Here is a 17,877-nt window from a genome sequence, read left to right on the forward strand (position 1 = left end):
CCTTCAAGACATAGATTTTTTAAAGAATATTTTCTGAAGAGCCCTCAAGACGTGAATTTTTTAAGAACATTTTCTGAAGAGCCTTCAAGACGTGGATTTTTAATGAATATTTTTTGAAAATACAAGATTTTGGTATTTGTTGTTCGTAATGTCTACTAAAATCTTTGTCAGAAAAATGTTCAAAAAATATTTAAGCTATTGAGATAAATGTTTAAGAAGCCGGATTGTAAGACCTTTCGAAAGAGAGGAGGGTATATCAAGATTTTCATGCCGTTTGTAACTATCTGAAATTAAACAGTGATCATTCTTATTTTAAAATTTTTGCTGAGCGTTTTTATGGGTTTTTATTTGGAAGCCCATTTCTCATAAATGCAATGATAACGAACTTAAATAACACATGTAATTTTCAAATTTTCTTGAAATTAAAAAGAAAAACAAAATTTTCTTGAAATTAAAAAGAAAAACATATGCCAAGAATAATCACATTGATAAACACCACACACCCATAAACATACATGTACCCATGAGTTTTTGCTACACTCATATCAATCGCCCCAGTGGCCCAATGGATACGGCATCGGCCTCCTAAGCCGGGGATTGTGGGTTCGAGTCCCATCTGGGGTAAAAGGAAATTGATTTTTTCTGATGACATTAGCTTTTGTATTTAAAACAACACAACATTATTAACGCCTATCTCTTTTTTGATTTTTTTTTTCAGATTTCCAATGTAAAAAGACGATATCTGCAGGTAAGTTAAATTACAAATACAAAATTTCAAATAAATGAATAAAATTTACTTGGATAATATTATTTTCCGTATATGACGAATACGTAATGTCATAATAAATTCATAAAAAATCCTAATGGAGTATGTTTATACTTATATGGTATAAAGGTATTCTAAGATTATCATTCTTTTGCAACTCCTTACTCTCTGCTTTAATCATCCTAGTTTCCGGAAATATTAAAGTGGGCGTATAAAATGTGTATAGCCCCAGTTTGTTTAGCATTGAAAACAGTCAGCAAAATAACGGCTTTGCACCCTATACCAATTTTGACAAAACTCCTTACAGTGTACAACTTTGATATTTGGAACAGTAGTTTATATTGTGTCTGTGATAATTGGTATTGAAAATGAGGTATTTCGGATCACGTTTTCGTATATCTATCCCCCCATATAACGGATTTAGCCAAATTTGGTATTTCTTCTTCATAATAGGTTCTACAACCGGAGTCAGACAAGGATACCAGTCGCGCCCTAAAGCTGAATTTTGGCATAAAGCTAGAACTTACCGTTACAAAGAAAATGACAAAATCCCCAAAAATCCAAGGGTGTTCCAAAAAAATTATTTGCGGTCAAATACTAGTCATATGACTACAGAGAGTATAGAGGATCCAAATGATTAGATACTAATCGTCTTTGAAACAAATTATGGCTAAATTTCTGAACTTTTACTGTCCGTCTGTCTATTGGTCTGATGCGCACCATATATCTGGAAGGGAGTATCAAAATTCTCATACAAAATAATTTAACTCATTGAACAAGAAATAATTTTTTGTCTATTTCAGTTGCAATATAGACAAAATTGGACCATATTCAATTACTCCCAAAAAAGGTCAACATTTTTAAATTTCCCTAACTCTTACAAAATGTAAGGGAAGAGTCCAATTGTCTTCAAATTTTGCACATCCCAATATTTCTACTAACAGAAGATCTGATATGAAGATGGGATATATCCAACCACTCCTCAAAAAAGACAACATTTGAATAACACTAATGAAACTCGAAGTGAGCATCTGATTTTTTTAACAGGTAATAGTTGTACCAGTATCTCCCACACAAGCATTTTTGATTAATTATAATTCTCATCCTATGCGAACCAAGTTTACTATTTTCTGCAAACTTTGTATATCATAATATTTGTACCAACCAGAGAAGATGGAATTTATTGGCCCATATCTTTGGGCACCTTTGCTTTTGTAAATATGCAATATGATGGTCCAGTCTTCTGGTACCTCCCTCTCAAAATTTTAAAATTTTGATTAACAATTATTCCCATAAATTTGGGATCGACTTCGATTTTCATCAAACTTTGCCAAACATGCCAATATATTTTATCAGTATTAGATAAAGTGTAAAAATGGAATATATCACTTGACTGTTTCTAGTACCCACCGAACAGGAATTCAACAATTTCCAAAACACATATACGCATATCTCATATAAAGTGTAACCTAGTAATGTTTTTATTAGAATTTGGTTAGAGGCGAAATGAACAATATTGACCCCCAGTATCACCACAACCACAAATTTTTAAATGATCTTAAAACATGTAGAAATATATCAAAATAAACGTGTTTTTATATGAAGCTCGAGTTAGGTGGAAATTATTGATTCACTCTTTCTCGAAACTCCCCTGTCCGGTCTTCTTAAAACTTGGCGTAACTCAATATTCATTCTAGCCTTCTCGATCAAATTTATAAAAAAAAAATCACAATTTCAAACCATAGGCTAAGGGTATATCAAGAATTCAATTCGAAAAATTACTTGCTCTGTTCCAGGACTATAGAAATGTAACTACGATAACCGATTTTTCCTTTATGATATCGAAAAAAATGCAAAACTAGTAGATTCTTGAGGGTTCTGGAATAGGGGAACTGTTTTCCAAGAATAGAATATTTTTCTGAACAATTTTACCAATATAACAAATTGTATAGATCTAATTTTGCATTTTCATTGAAACCTCCATCAAGTGGAAATCCAATACAAAATTCTAACATTTAATTGAAAATTAAATAAATAAAAAAAAATATTTAAAATAAAGAAATGTATGAGCTGATTGTTTGGAACGTCATACATATTCCTCAGAGAGGGAAAGAGAGAGAGAGAGGTCTCAATCTAAAAATTAAAGATAAATAATATTGTTATTCCTTTCAAATCATTTTTTTTCAATTCTTTTAGTGTGGTTTTCGCTCTTTAATTTAAAAAATTCTATTAAAATTATTTGTTTACAATTATTTACTTTTTAAAATATAATAATTTAATATATGTACTTACGTTTGTAATAGACACACACACTGAAACATATACACTTTATGGATTCAATAGTGGAGAGAGAGAGAGAGAACATTTGGAAATAATTTACATAAAAAACATTATATCCTACTAAGGATAGCTAGCAATGGTCTTTTAAAAATCCTCTAAAACGAGATTTTTTGTTGTTATTGTTTTTTTTTCAAGGAGTTTTATTATTTTTTTTTTCAAATTATTTTTTTTTTGTTAAATTCCTAAATTATATAAATTCTAATTTCTGTACAATAGTTTTCTTTTTTGTTTTGTTTTCATAATTGGTTTATTTTCCTTTTGATGATGAATAGGATATTTGTTTAGTGGTTGATTTTATTTGTTTGTTGTTTTTTTTTCATATTTTCTTTAATTAACTTTTCTATAAATAAATTTGATCTTTCTTGAATTTTCATAATTATTAAATTATTTATGCAGTTTTTTGTTTTTTTTTTCTTTATTTCTATAGTATGATTCCATTTGTGTTTGTTATATATTTTTTTCTTTCAATTATAATCATAAATATTGTTTTTTTTTTCTTTGTTTCTTGAATTCCTTATCATTCTATTAACACATCCACTTAAAGCCTTACATTGTTGGTTGTTATTTTTACTTATTTATCATTTCGATTATCCCCAATTTGGGAGACATAAATGTGTCTATGTGTCTGTTTTCTTTTTATTTGTTTACTAAACTAACATAAATCAAAATGTACATTTAAATTAATCATTGATATAATATGGTTTGGTTTGGTTTGCTTTGGTTTTATTGGTAACATATACACTTTACATTGATATTTTCTGTTTTTTATTTCTCAGGAAAATTAGGACTTAAAATGTATTATTTATAGATTTTTGTATTTAGTTTTTAGTTTGTTGTTGTTGTTTTTTCATTTTTAAAACGAAAAATTTGACACATTTCTCTAGACCATTATTTACAAAGAGCTATTGTTTTGTGTTTTCTTTATAAGCACTGGATAAACATGAAGGGTTTGGAAGAATAAAAATACTTAATTAGTACAGCAAAGCTTCATTGAGGATTTTTTTATATACTTATTTCGAGGGTAGGATTTTAATTTTGGGAAACTTAGACTTACAGTTAACGCAACGATCGATAGTGATTATACTCTACCTTTATAAATATTAGTACACATCTCAAATTTCGGGATTAAAAACCTTTTCTCCATTTGGTGACATTTTTGTACGACAACAGTTAAAATCGTCAGTACAATCAAGAGTAATTTAAGGACCTGTTTTAATTCAAAATAAGTTCTAAATATTTTCTGAGTTAAATCCAAAACGTGACATGGAATGACATTTCTTTTTTTTTTTTCGTCATACAAAAACAATTTATAACTTTATAGGACAAAACTGTATAACACAGTTCAAATACCTCCCCCGGCTATAAAATACTAAATATTTTAAGGTTCCTAAAAGTGGCATTCCGAGATTATAACGACATAGTAATTTTTAGAACTTAGTGCTATTTAGTACTTTTTGGGAAAAGATTCAGCATTTGACGTCGTTTTACCCCTTACGGCTATACCATTCGAAGCTGTTAAAATATGTCTCATGGCAATTACGAATTTAGATCCTTTTTATACCCTCCACAATACATAGTATGGAGGATATATTAAGTCCGTCATTCCGTTTGTAAATCATCGAAAATATAATATTAGACCTAAGAAAGTACATATATTCTTGATCAGCGTAAAATTCTAAGAAGATTAGCCGTGTCCGTGCGACCCTCTGTTGTAATCATGTTAGAGTCAAAACAAATTAAGATATTAAGCTAAAATTTTGCACAGACCAGACTTTTGTGCGCAGGCAGGTCAAGTTCGAAGATGGGCTATATCGGTCCGCGATATCGTATAGCCCTCATATAACGGTACCACCCGATATTCGGTATTTTGATGAATTTAGCCCAATTTTTCAATGAAATTTTCTCAATATCCACACAAGGAGTTCCCTTTGAGTACTTTACCCCCAGGAAAAGAATTGTCTATATAGGTCCACGATATCGTATATCTCCCATATAACGGTACCTCCCGATATTCGGTATTTTTATGAATGTAGCCAAATGTTTCAATGGAATTGTCTGAGAATTCACACCAGGAGTTGCTTCTGAGTACTTAACCCCCATATAACGGTAATGAGTACTACAACCTATACCAGACAATTGTCTATGCATGTCCACGTCTTCGTATAGCCCACATATAACGGTACCTACTTTTATCCGGTATTTTGATGATATTAGCAAAATTATTCACCGGAATTGTTCCAATTTGTATTTTAAGTTCGGAATCGAGACAAAAAAATTACTTATACAGGTCTCCCATGTAACGGTTTCTTTTTAAGTGGTATTTTTGATTATTAAGAGATTCGTCAAAATCGCGAAACTTATCAGCATGTTTACTTGTTCTATTTGTATGAAATCCATTTCAGGACATTTGGAGTCGATCGGGCCTCGTCCGTTTGTCCGTTTGTCTGTCTGTGTATCTGTTTGCAAGTTTCGATATCCTATATACTCAGCGGAGCAACATTTCAAAAACCTGCTCGAAAAGTATAGAAATTCGGAACAGTTTTTAGTTCTTCTCATGATATAGGGCATTTTGGTTCGCTTTTGGAAAAAATAAAATTTTAAAATTTAAATTCATGGGATATTTTGCATTTGATACGTCTTAGTAACCAAAAAATACTAATACTAAATTAATCGAATTTCACTGTCTTGAAAAGATGGCAATGGGTCAATATAGATTTTGTTGCCAGTAGCAATGACTTTTGAGGCTTTTCTTCAGAAGCATCAGAGGAAGCTATTGAGTTGACAACCATCATCGCCATATCCACGCATATCAGTCGAGAATTAAATTAGGACCTGTCGTGCCATAGAATAGTGCTGAGAGCCCTAGAGCTATCAAAGGCATTCGATATAGCCAACCCCGCCACACTGTTTTAGGGTGTAGAGAGAACTTCCCCCGGCCAAGTTTGAAACATTCGATAATCGACTATATGTGTGGACGCCAGTGGTACGTGGAATATGGAATGGAAATAGTGACTTTGATCTGAAATTCCTCAATAGTCAAAAAAAAAAAAAAAAAACCCGTCCAAAAAAAGACAAAATTATGAAAATATATTTTTCCACAGAACAGTGTGGCTTGTTTGTTCGGGATACCGTAGTATTTTGTTGTTGCAAAATGGTCAGGCTTATCCCTTTATTGTTGTTTTTATAAAAACAACGTTTGTTTATTATGTTGGGAAATATTTTTAATAAAAATCCTTGGTCGCCCTGCAAATGTTAGATAAAGTTAAAATTAGATATATGGTTTATTCTCAGATTTAAAAAGTTTTTTTTTGTAAAAAAAGTTCTTCTTTTCTTTTTGACCCCTTTTTGCTTTCTTTTCGTTTTGACCATGCTTTTTAAAACGCGAAATGATACTACAATTTTCTTCAAATTTCTCACATTGCTGCCATATTTGTACTAATATGGAACCTAATGTGAATATGGAATATATAGGTCCAATTTTCTTCTTCGAAGGGAACATAAATGGTTAAATATTTAGGGAATTTATTTTTTCGCAAACTGACTTTTATTTTCAAACTTCTTTTGTAACTGTCGCTGATGACTTATGATAAAAAATCAATTTGTTAATGCATAATATTTGATGATTTATCTGGTTTCCTCTGCTATTAGTTTGTATTAAGAAAAATAAAATTAAAAAAACTAAAATGAAAATATAATAATATTCTTTGTAGGCACATAAGTAGTAATGAATGAAGGACTTTCATGTGTTGTATTAAAAAAGGCCCGAGAATGCTTGCCCAGTGCTTATAAGTACATTTATTGACATTTATGATAATTATCCTTTCTATTTTCAAATACTTTTATATATTTAACTTTTTTTGGTTGAAAAGAGGGTGGTGGGCTTAACTCATGATATATTTTTAATTTTCATTTTAAGTTTTTTTTTATTGTTTTTGAAAACATTATAGATTGTATAGATTCTTGTTGTTTTTGTTTTTTTAAGTGATAGTTTATATCAGCATTAATTATCCAATATGAATTTTCAAGATATTTGTTGTTTTATTATATTTTATTAAATTGTTGTATTGTTATATCATTCTCTAAACGACTTGGAAAAGTTCGTCCATAAAGAAGAAACCAAATTTGTAGTTATAGATAGTAGAGGGTTTTAATTGTCTCATCATTACTAATATTTCATCAATTTCAAAATGTATTTCAAATTTCTCTTCTCAGCTAGTTAGACTTGTATTGTTGTAGATAATTTGTTGTAGTTGTTTTCATATTTTTTTTTGTTTAAAACATATAAAGTAATTTTGTTTGTATTGTTGCTTTTCTAGTGGAAAATTTCTCAAATTGTTTTTCTAAAAATATTCAGTTTTAGTTTTATTTTCTTTTTTTTTTTTGTTTTATTGTTTTAATTTTGGACTCGTTAAAGTTGTTGGGGTTTTTGTATAGTTTTAGTTTTCATTTTTTATTTTATATTATTTTGCTTTGTTAGTTATGTATTTTAGTATTTTTATTTTTATCTTTGTTTTTGTTTGTGTTTTCATAGGAGGGAAGAAAGCTTTCTCATGTTTTGTATTTTTTCAAATTTCACTAAGGTACAAAGTTTTATTTGTTTTTTTCGGGTTTTCTAATTATTTAGTTTTGGAAATAAAGAGTAAAATGTTGTTTTATTTTTTAACATAATTTTAGAGTTTTTCATATTTTTTTTTGTTTGACGGAAGACTGTGGTTAATAAACGTAAACACATTTTAATGCTGTTGTGGTGTGAAATATGGAAGAGAATATTTATTTAAAGATGTATTCTTAGAAATAAAATGTAGGTTTAAACATAAGAAAATTATTATGATTGAATCTTTGAATAACCTTGTTTCTGAGAAAATGTTCACGCAAATCGGCAAAGCTTTGGAAATTTTAAAGTGTTGGTCTGCAGATTTTAAATAAATTGATCAAGCTCGACATTAGCATAACAGAAATAAAAACAGCAGTATAGAATACTGACGAGTTTTCAACGCTACTATTTTTATATACAGTTTGAAAAATTTGCTATTAAATTAAATTTTTCATTAAAGAACTGTGACGTGGAAATTCTAATAAAATGAGATACCAATATCCGATTTTACAGTTCTGTTAAAAATTCACGCTACCTTTAATTTTTTAATTATAACTAAAAATAATGCAATTTCCTAATTCGATTCCCAGACTTTCTTCATTTTAATTTTATTTTTGCCAAAATTTAACAAATGCAAAAATTGCATATCTGTTCAATTTTTTTGGTACCTACCCAACATGTGGTCAAAATTTTGAATCGTTGAAGGTAAAATTAGTTTCTGATTTTCCTGAAATCTCCTAAGCCCAGAACCAAGAAAAAGATAAAAAATAGTTGATAATAAACTAGTCGTAAAAAAGGGAAATTTTTTTTAATCCTAGAGAAACCTATGGTCCAAGGATGGATATTTTTAAAAAAATATTTTAGAAGGAAATCCTGGTACTAATAGTGGAAATTTTATTATTTATTTTCAAGAGCATTTTTGGCCCAAAAATAGTTGTTTTCAAAAGAGCTTTCTGGAGAGAGTAGAGATTTTTTTTTATTTTTACAAAAAACTTCCTGTTTTTCTAGTATATTATACTTTTGGGTCAAGAATCGTTGAGGTTGAAAAATATTTTTAGGTACTTTCTTGCCACGAATAGTGAATACATTAAAAACTTGTTTTTTTATATCATTTCTAAAATTATAAGAATTTTCTAAGTTGTTTTATTCAAGGAATTATTCGCCAAGTACAGCAGTATTTTTCTAAAAATTCCAATTTCGTGCAATTTTTCTCATCTTCATATGGTGGTCATACCTTGGCCAAGTGTGAAGAATTTTTAAGAAGAAATTTTTCCAATGACTCCCTTCTCTAAAAACATGGGGATTTTTCCGAACGAGCTTCCTTCGTTCGTGTAATATTTTTTTAAAGGTGAAATACATCCTTCCCACCAATAGTGAATATTTTAAAGATATTAATTCCAAAACAGGATTATCAAAATTGTTGTATTTTTTTAAAGAATTCTATTCTTTATATTCTTCCAACGAATGGAATATTTTTTTAATATTTTTTAAACACATCGATTCTTTCAAATTTATCAATATGATTTATATGCTCTGATTTTTTATAAATATACTTCCTAGACAAAAAAAAATTGAATTTTTCAAAAGGGTTTTGTCTCCAGAATCATGCTTTTAATATTTACTCCGTACTGACCACGAATAGTGGATATTTAAAATATATATTTTTAAAAACATCCTATTCCAAATTGTTGGACTGTTCGCACAGAGACTTGGCCAAAATTCGAATCATAAAATATTTTTCAAAGAATTTCTGGGTTTTTAAATGATTCCTCGTTATTAATATTAAGTATTTTTCTAAAACTCCTATCCGCTCCAATTTTGTGCATCCAAATATTGATGTCACAACTCTGTCAAGGGCTAAAATTTTTTAAAAACGTCTTTTGAAGGATTTCCTACTCCACAAATAAATTTTTTAGAGGGATTTTTTTGTAAAAATCGAATTTGTAATTTTTTTGTTCAATAATTCCTGTCCACCAAAAATTAATCATTTTTTAAAGATTTAAAGGCATAGAATGGATATTTCTTAGTGATCTGTTTTTATTAAGATTCGAAGATAAACACACAAGAAAAACACTAATTTCTTGCTTTGTTTAATTTTTTTCTTTAATTTTTATTTCATTAAATAATTATTGATATGGTGATTTTGTTTCGTGAAATTATTTTTGAAGACTTTTTCATAGAGAATAATTTTATTTCAAGAAATTCAAGGAAAAAGAAAAACATCTTCCAGGTCAATAATCATAGATTTTTTAAAATATTTTCCGAATAAATCTTGGATTTTTAAGCTTATTTTTGACAAAGTATTCCTCTTGACGAGACCCGTGGCTTGTTTAAGAAATGTTTTAATATTTTTAGAAAATTTATTTAAAATGTCCTGACCAGTAATTAATGACCTTTTTAAACGATTTTCAATCAGAAAATCACAGATTTTTACGAGTTTTTCCCAGGACTTCTTGGCAAGGATTTATGGATATTTCAAATCATTTTTATGTTAAAGGGCATCTTGGGAAAGCTTCTTTGATTTTTCAAGAATTTTCCTTCTTAAACTTACCGAATTTTTCAAATATGATTGCAAGGACATTATATCCCTAAGGTTTGGGTTTTATAAGAACACAAACAGACAATTTCCGAACTTTTTTTTGGCTAAAACGTCGCTAATTTCTTATTTAATGCTTTTCTTTATCAGAATTTATTTATATGTATATCAAAAGAGATGAAGTTAAGTTAAATTTTACAGTGAGATATTTTTCGTTTCGAGTTTACTCTTACAATAAGCTCCTACTCTGTTTCTAACACTTTGACTATCACTCTCATTTTTTAAATTGGAGTAACTGGCGAGCGATCCTACTTAAGTCGAGAGAGTGAAGAACAAATTTCATATCACACATCTATTCTTGCAGCACTCAATTAATTTTCCGAAATATACAAAAACACGTTGTAGTGGAGGAAACCTTCAACAATGCAACTTACTTCTCTCTAGAGTAATGGGAACGTTGAAACCCCCTCATTACTTTCAAGAGAACACGCACACTCCACAAATGTTAGAGGCAAGGGAACTTTAGTTTATATCTGATTTTTGGGGAACTAACCCCATTGGGCCCTACAGAGATCTATGTTATTGGTGGTTTTATATTGGCAATTTTTGTAGTTTTTATCCACTGAGAAAGAAAATACCAAATAATAATTTTGTAAAAAACTCTGTCTGACAATCTCAAAATATCTACTATTAGAAAGTACCATTATTTAGTGCCGATATATGCACATAATAGTGGATTTATCTTCACAAAATTTAGCAGGGAGAGATTTTGTCAGCTCAGAACTCAAAATGTTAAGTTACCATGATTGGGTTTGAAATTGTGGCCGAAAGCTTCAAAATATAGACAATTGGAGGTACAGTAATATGGGGCCTGTACCAAATACTGGAGCAATGTGAAGCAATCCAACTCAGAACTCTAAATATCACGTTACACATGATTTGGTTTAAAATTGTGGTCAAAATATTCAAAATATCGAAAATCAGGAAGTAACGCGATATTTGGTAACCTTACCGAGAGGTTGATCGTTGTGTCCCAATTTTAATGCCAAACATACTAGGGGTAATATGAATGTCTAAGCAAAATTTCAGAGCGATAGAATACTTCCTTGAATTAATCTCCCTATTAGGATATTTCACCCCACTGTTCGACGCCTCGTAATACTCTTAGAAGTAAAGGGAACGTTAGAAACCCCACTATACTCTAAGGACGTCACATAATACTCTCCCACATAAAAAGGAACTTGTAGACAAAGACAAGTTCCACAACTTTTGGTCATTGCTGGCGTGATGAATTTATGGGTTGGAAGAAAAAAATATATCATTTTTGTAAAGTGCACATATTATTTTTTAATATATCGTTTTTTGGAAATTCCTGCTATCAACCTTTGAAGGAATCCCCTTTAAATAAATATTCATTCTTCGTGCTTATAAAACAAAAATACAAAATAATAATTAAAAAGTTGTCACATATGTGTGTTCTTCTTTTTTTTTTTACACCAATTAAATTATCCAACAAAATTGATTAAAAATAAACATGTGTTTTATATTCTAAATTAAATAATTGTGTGTGTCAATCTGTGTCTGTCTTCTCTAATATGAAAATAGAATATTTCTTGTTTTATTTTTCCTTTTTGTTTTTGTAATCTATAACATGTGGTCCATTTGTTTATGTTTAATGTACAACAACAATTTATTAGGTAAATATATATAGAGATTTAAACTCACGTGTATTTCAGCAAATGTTTTCTTTTAATTTTTTTAAGTTAAACAAGACTCCGTGGCACCTACGTGGCTGAACTAAAAATAGTTTTTTATGGACATTGGCGTAGGTAGATGTCTTTGGAAGGGGGTAAATTAGGCAAATTAAGTTAATTGGGAATAATTTGGAATATAATATTTGTCGGGACAATATACAGAAAATATTTCACCTGTCATTTTTATACTTATTATAGCTGCGGATTTTTTCAAATTTTATATTTTTTGTCAAAATAAAACAATTCGCAAAGATAATAACTCAAATTTATGACAAAAAAATAAAATCCACAGTTTGGGGACAAGTCTACAGGGTGGGATGAAAAAACTGGAACTAACTTCAGACTGCTGTCATTTCTAAGCCACTCGTCCGACAGCTGTTACAATTATTCCAGTGACAGCTCATTATACTGTTTACAAGCGTACAAAAGCATTTTGGTGACAGTTTTCCAGAAACAAAAAGTTATTCGTCATGGAATTCAAGCGTGGTGGTGTGATTTCTTTATATTTGGCTGGAAAATCACAAGTGGCACAAGAGCACTTCAGCATTAAAATGAGAATAAATCTTTTGTGTCTCGTATCATCGCTCTTTGCCGTGACACTGTGTAACGTAGCTTGACGTCAAAGAAGTGGATGGAAGAAAACAGCAACATCAGCAGAAATGGTTCGAAAAGTAAAGAAGCGACTTGATCGAAACCCGCGTCGCAGTGGCCGAAAAATGACTCGTGAGCTGAACATATCACAATATTCCATTCGGCAAATATTGAAAAATGTGCTCGGGATAAAGCCATTGCAATTCCAAGAAGTGCAAGAACTTACACCGCAACATAAAGAAAATAGACTCAAAAGAGCTAAAGAGTTGCTTCGCTTGTCCCGAAAGTGGCGAACAGCCGAATTTTATTTTCTCCGATGAGAAAACATTCGTTGTCCAGCAGTTTGTAAACAAACAAAATGATCGTGCTTACTTGAAAAAGAGGTCAGCTGAAAACGTGCACCTCCGGTTGGCCACCAGAACTCAAGCGCCGGCCATGGTGATGATGTGGGCCGCCATAACAGCCGATGGTCGCTCTCCGCTCGTATTAATCGACCGTGGCATCAGAATAAATGCTGAATATTATCGCGAAAATATTCTGGAGGGTGTATTAAAGCCTTGGGCACGCAAACGTTTTGGCCACGGACCTTGGATATTCCAACCGGACTCAGCACCATCGCACTTAGTATGCGCCACCCAAGAATTATTACAAAATGAGGTTCCTCGCTTCATTTTCAGCGCACAATAGCCACCAAAATCTCCGGATACCAATCCGTTGGACTATTGTGTCTGGAGTATTTTGGAAAGCAAGGTTGGCCCTAAAAAACACCAAAGTGTCGATCACCTCAAGCAAGCGCTGCGCCGGGGATGGGCCGATATACCGCAAAGCAACATTCGGAAAGCGTGTGACGATTTCATTGGCCGTTTGAAGGCCATAACTCGTGCCAAAGGTGACCAATTCGAAAAAATCTAAACTTATTCTAAAATTCGATGCTATTTCCGACATTTTTCTGATTTCATTTAGTCAGATTTCAAAAAAATTTAAAAATTATGGCGTTTGACATTTTGGCTGTTTTTATACCTTCCACCATAACTATGGAGGGTAGATTAACTTTGTCATTCCGTTTGTAATTCCTCGAAATAGTCATGTCAGACCCAACAAAGTATATATATTCTTAATCAACGTAAAATTCTAAATCGATTTAGCGATGTCCGTTTGTCTGTCTGACCGTCTATCTATCTGAACGTCTGTCTGTCTGTCCGCCTGTCTATCTAATCAGGCTATCTTCCAAAACAAATCTAGATAGAAAGCTAAAATTTTGCACACATGTTTATTTTACCAGTAGGCAGGTTAAGTTCGTAAATGGATCATATAAGTCCACGTCTTCGTATAGTTCCCATATAAGGGTACCCCCGATATTCGGTATTTTGATGATTTTAGGGACATTATTTAACGGAATTGTTTTAAAGTTGATATCTGAAGTTCGTAATGGATACTACAGCCTATGACAGAAGATTTTCTGTGCGGGTTCACGTTTTGGTACCTAACTATATTCAGTATTCAGAATATTGTAATAGCTTATGACAAAAGTTGCCTATGCAGGTCCACGTCGTCGTATAGACCTCTAATATAACGGCTACTTTCGGAGTTTTTAAAATTTTAACAAAATTGTTACAGGTTTTTTTTTGAAAATTGTCAGATTTGTTCCAAATGGTGGAGCGAATTCAAAGTTCGGCCGAACTTACAGCTTTTTTACTTGTTTGCTTTCATTTAATCAAATTTCACAAAAAAAAAAAATAAATAAATAAAAAAAAATATTAAAAATTATGGCGTTTGACTTTGTTGCAGTTTTTTTTTATCTCACCCTGTAGATATTTAAACTCACTTGTATTTAAGCAAATTTTTTATTTTATTTTTTTTTTAATTATACAAGACTCATTGGCTGAACGAAAAATAGTGTGTTTAGATATTGGCGTAGATAGATGTCTTTGGAAGGGGAATAAATTAGACAGAGTGTTTTAGGAATTTTTTTGAACATCATCAATATTATGCCAAAGGAAATTCATCCGCTATTTCAGATACCATTTGAATGTTTATAACTGCGGATTTTATTCAAAATTTTTATATTATTTTTTTATGTCAAAAAAAAGTTTGCAAAGAAAGTAACTCAAATTAATGACAAAAATAAAATCCACAGTTCAGGAAGAAAGCTAGCTACATCAACGTCATTCGATTTCTTTTGTCATCAATATTTCAAAAAAAAAAAAAAATATTGGATTTTTAGAAAGTAGCTCTCGTAACAAGTAGCCCGAAAGTAACTCTCGTCCTTGGAAGGGGTATAAATTAGACAGAGGTTCAACTGAGTGTTTTGCGAATGTTTTTGAACATCAATATCAATCAATATTATGCCAGAGGATATACTTCTACTATTTTAGATATCATTTGAATGCTTATAACTGCGGATTTCATTCAAAATTTATCTAAATTTTTTTTTTGCCAAAAAAAAATCGCAAAGAAACTCAAATTGATGACAAAAATAAAATCCACAGTTTAGGAACAAGTCTAGCTACGCCAATGCCATTCGCTTCGTTTTTTTCAATATTTCAACAAAAATATTGGATTTTTAGAAAGTAGCTCTCGTAACAAAACTTATAATCCTACGGCGAAAAGAAAACAAAAAAAAAATCTCAATTTAAAATAATATCAAGTTTTTGTTTCCAATGATTTATAATCCGTTCGGTTTTGTTTTCTAATTAATTTCAATCAACAAATACATTAGAATATAGTTAAAGCTATGTGTCTGTAGACAGAGTTTCTTTTTTAAAATATATATCTATGTGTATATGTATGTAGTATCAAGTCATCAATATTTGTTCTAACAAATTTCACTAGGTTTTGAATTTTAAACACAGTTTGGGATATTTCCATTCAAATTGTTTTTGTTATTTTCAATTTTTAGAGTTTTTTTTTGGTTTTGTTTTGATAGAGGGGGTGGAAACATTTAGTATAGATATAGAGTTTGATTTTGTTGTTTAGGCTATAACAATGACATTTTATAACATTCGATTTAAAAGGTTTAATTTTTTTTGTTTTCTCTTTTTTTGTTTTATTTAGATTTGTATTATTAATTTTCATAAGATTTACCTCTCAATTTAGATGTTTTTTTAATTTTAATTTCAATATTCAATTTAGTTTCAGTTGTATTTTTTTTGTGATGCGATTTTGTCTGTTGCTGTTGCTTTTTGCCATTATTTTCAATTGTTGTTTTATTTATTTTATTTCTAAATATAAATAACAATAAAAATAAATACAATTTTCTATAACTAATTGTTTTTAATTTACCATTCATTGTTGTTTTTATTCTGTTTGATCTGTTTTTGGATAAACATTGATAAAATTCATTTTAATTTTGTTTGTATTTCTGTATTTGTTTGTTTCCTGTTTTTTTTTTTGTTGTTGTTCAGTTGCAGTTGTTTTTGATATTTGTTTATTAAAGAAAATAATAATTAAAGCTCTGTTCTTTGTTCTCTTTGCTAATATGGAAATCATATGATTTGTTAGGTGTTTTTTTTTATTTTTTTTTTTGTTTTGAAATGACAAAAAAAAATTGGAAATAATAAATAAATTCAATTATTGATTCTCTCGATGGCGTTGGCTAATTGAATACACAATTTAGCAATGAACACATATTTTGTTTTCTTTTTCGAGTGAATGAAACAAAGAAAAGTTGATGCCAGTTTTTTTTTTTGGTAATTGAATAAAGATTGTTTTAGTCGCCATAAATTTTGAAAAGAGAAATTTGATTCAGAAGCATACCATTTTCTTCAAAACAGTTTGGCAAGGATTAAACATTTTAATTGAGACTTGAAGTAGAAAGGGGGAAAATAAATTAACCTATTTAAGAAAAATATTTGAAAAAAAAAATTTGAAAGACACTCCACAAAAAACTTTAATCACGGGTATTTAATAGTTGAGGATACTCCTATACTTTTAAGCACAAAATCTACAGATCTGATCGCAAAAAATCGGCTTTTATTTAAGCTGTACCAAAACGTGTATATACATTGATATACACGGAACTAGAACCTATTATTACCTATAAATGCCAATTTTTAGTCAAATGCTCGAAAAATATCGACATATCTCATTTTCAATACCAACCTTCCTAGACATAATACAAATTGTTCTGCCATATTTTGAAGGTCTGAGTCAAATAATGTGGGTTCTATCGTGATTCAACAGACAGAAAGTTAAATCGACTTAGAATCTTATCCTGAACATGAATATATATACTTTGTGGGGGTCTACGATGAATATTTAGCAAATAGGGATTTACCTTTATATTAGTCCTACGAAAAAGTGGACCGAAATGTCCTATTTTTTTAACAGTGATTCTTGTCGTAACCCAAAGCTTTCTATAAATTTTCAAAACTCTATGTTAAATGCTGCGAAATATTTCACAAAATATTGAGGTCCCTCTGTATATTGTCAAAGTATAGCCTTGGATTTTAAAGTGTTAAAGTTGCCTAAGTACTCAAAACTTTTTTGAGGTTTTATCTTTATAAAATTTTCTACAAGAATGTGTAGCGAATTCGGAAAGTCCTAAATCTGTCAAAAATAAAAGAAAATATTATAAACCAAAATCAATGGTACATATACAGTATATAAATTTATTTTTTTTTCAGATACATACATTGACATTGGATTAAGAATCCTTTAGAATCCAAGGCCTGAAGTATTAAGGGAGATTTTAACTAAGGATGAAAAAGAGCGAGGAATAATTGATCAAAAAAAAAAAAAATGATATATAAAGACAAAAGTAAGCGACGGCTATAGCTGTGCGGCGTCGACTATGTTATACCCTATAACACTACAATATGTTGGAAGCCCCCATAGGAAAAATCCATTTTGAAGTATTTCTTTTTTTGAAATAATGTCCTAGAGCCCTATCCAAATGTTACCTTAAGGCTTTGCACCAGGGGCATTTGTCCAATATTTATATACTTCATCGTGTTGATAGGTATTCAAAACAATTTTAATCGAAAGTTGTGTTCATATCTTACAGCTAAATATGATTCAGTGGTCAGTCAAATACTAGACTTTTTTCCCTGACCCTGACTTTTTTTAATTGGTTTTCAATTGTGACCTGTAAAACGACTGCAAAATCGAGAAAATTTTAAGTTTTTGGTCCAATTGAACCGCTAAATGTGCATCTTCAAAAAGAATAGGCTTTAATACTGATCCTAACTCTACCCCATGCACATTTTCGTAAGAATCGGACGATAATGGGCAAGATATCACTCCAAATTGATGAGAATTGTGAGAATCAGTTCAGCGACTCTGGACTTATAAGCAG

At 30.3% G+C, this 17,877-nt stretch overlaps 1 non-coding gene across 1 annotated transcript; it reads left to right on the forward strand.

The window, feature by feature from the left end:
* Nucleotides 1–551: 551 nt before the first annotated feature.
* TRNAR-CCU (transfer RNA arginine (anticodon CCU)) lies at nt 552–624 on the forward strand. The gene has a single exon. It is a non-coding gene; the product is annotated as a tRNA-Arg (tRNA).
* Nucleotides 625–17,877: the final 17,253 nt, after the last annotated feature.

This window comes from Musca domestica, unplaced genomic scaffold (genome assembly GCF_030504385.1).
Source record: "Musca domestica strain aabys unplaced genomic scaffold, Musca_domestica.polishedcontigs.V.1.1 2, whole genome shotgun sequence".
NCBI lineage: Eukaryota > Metazoa > Arthropoda > Insecta > Diptera > Muscidae > Musca > Musca domestica.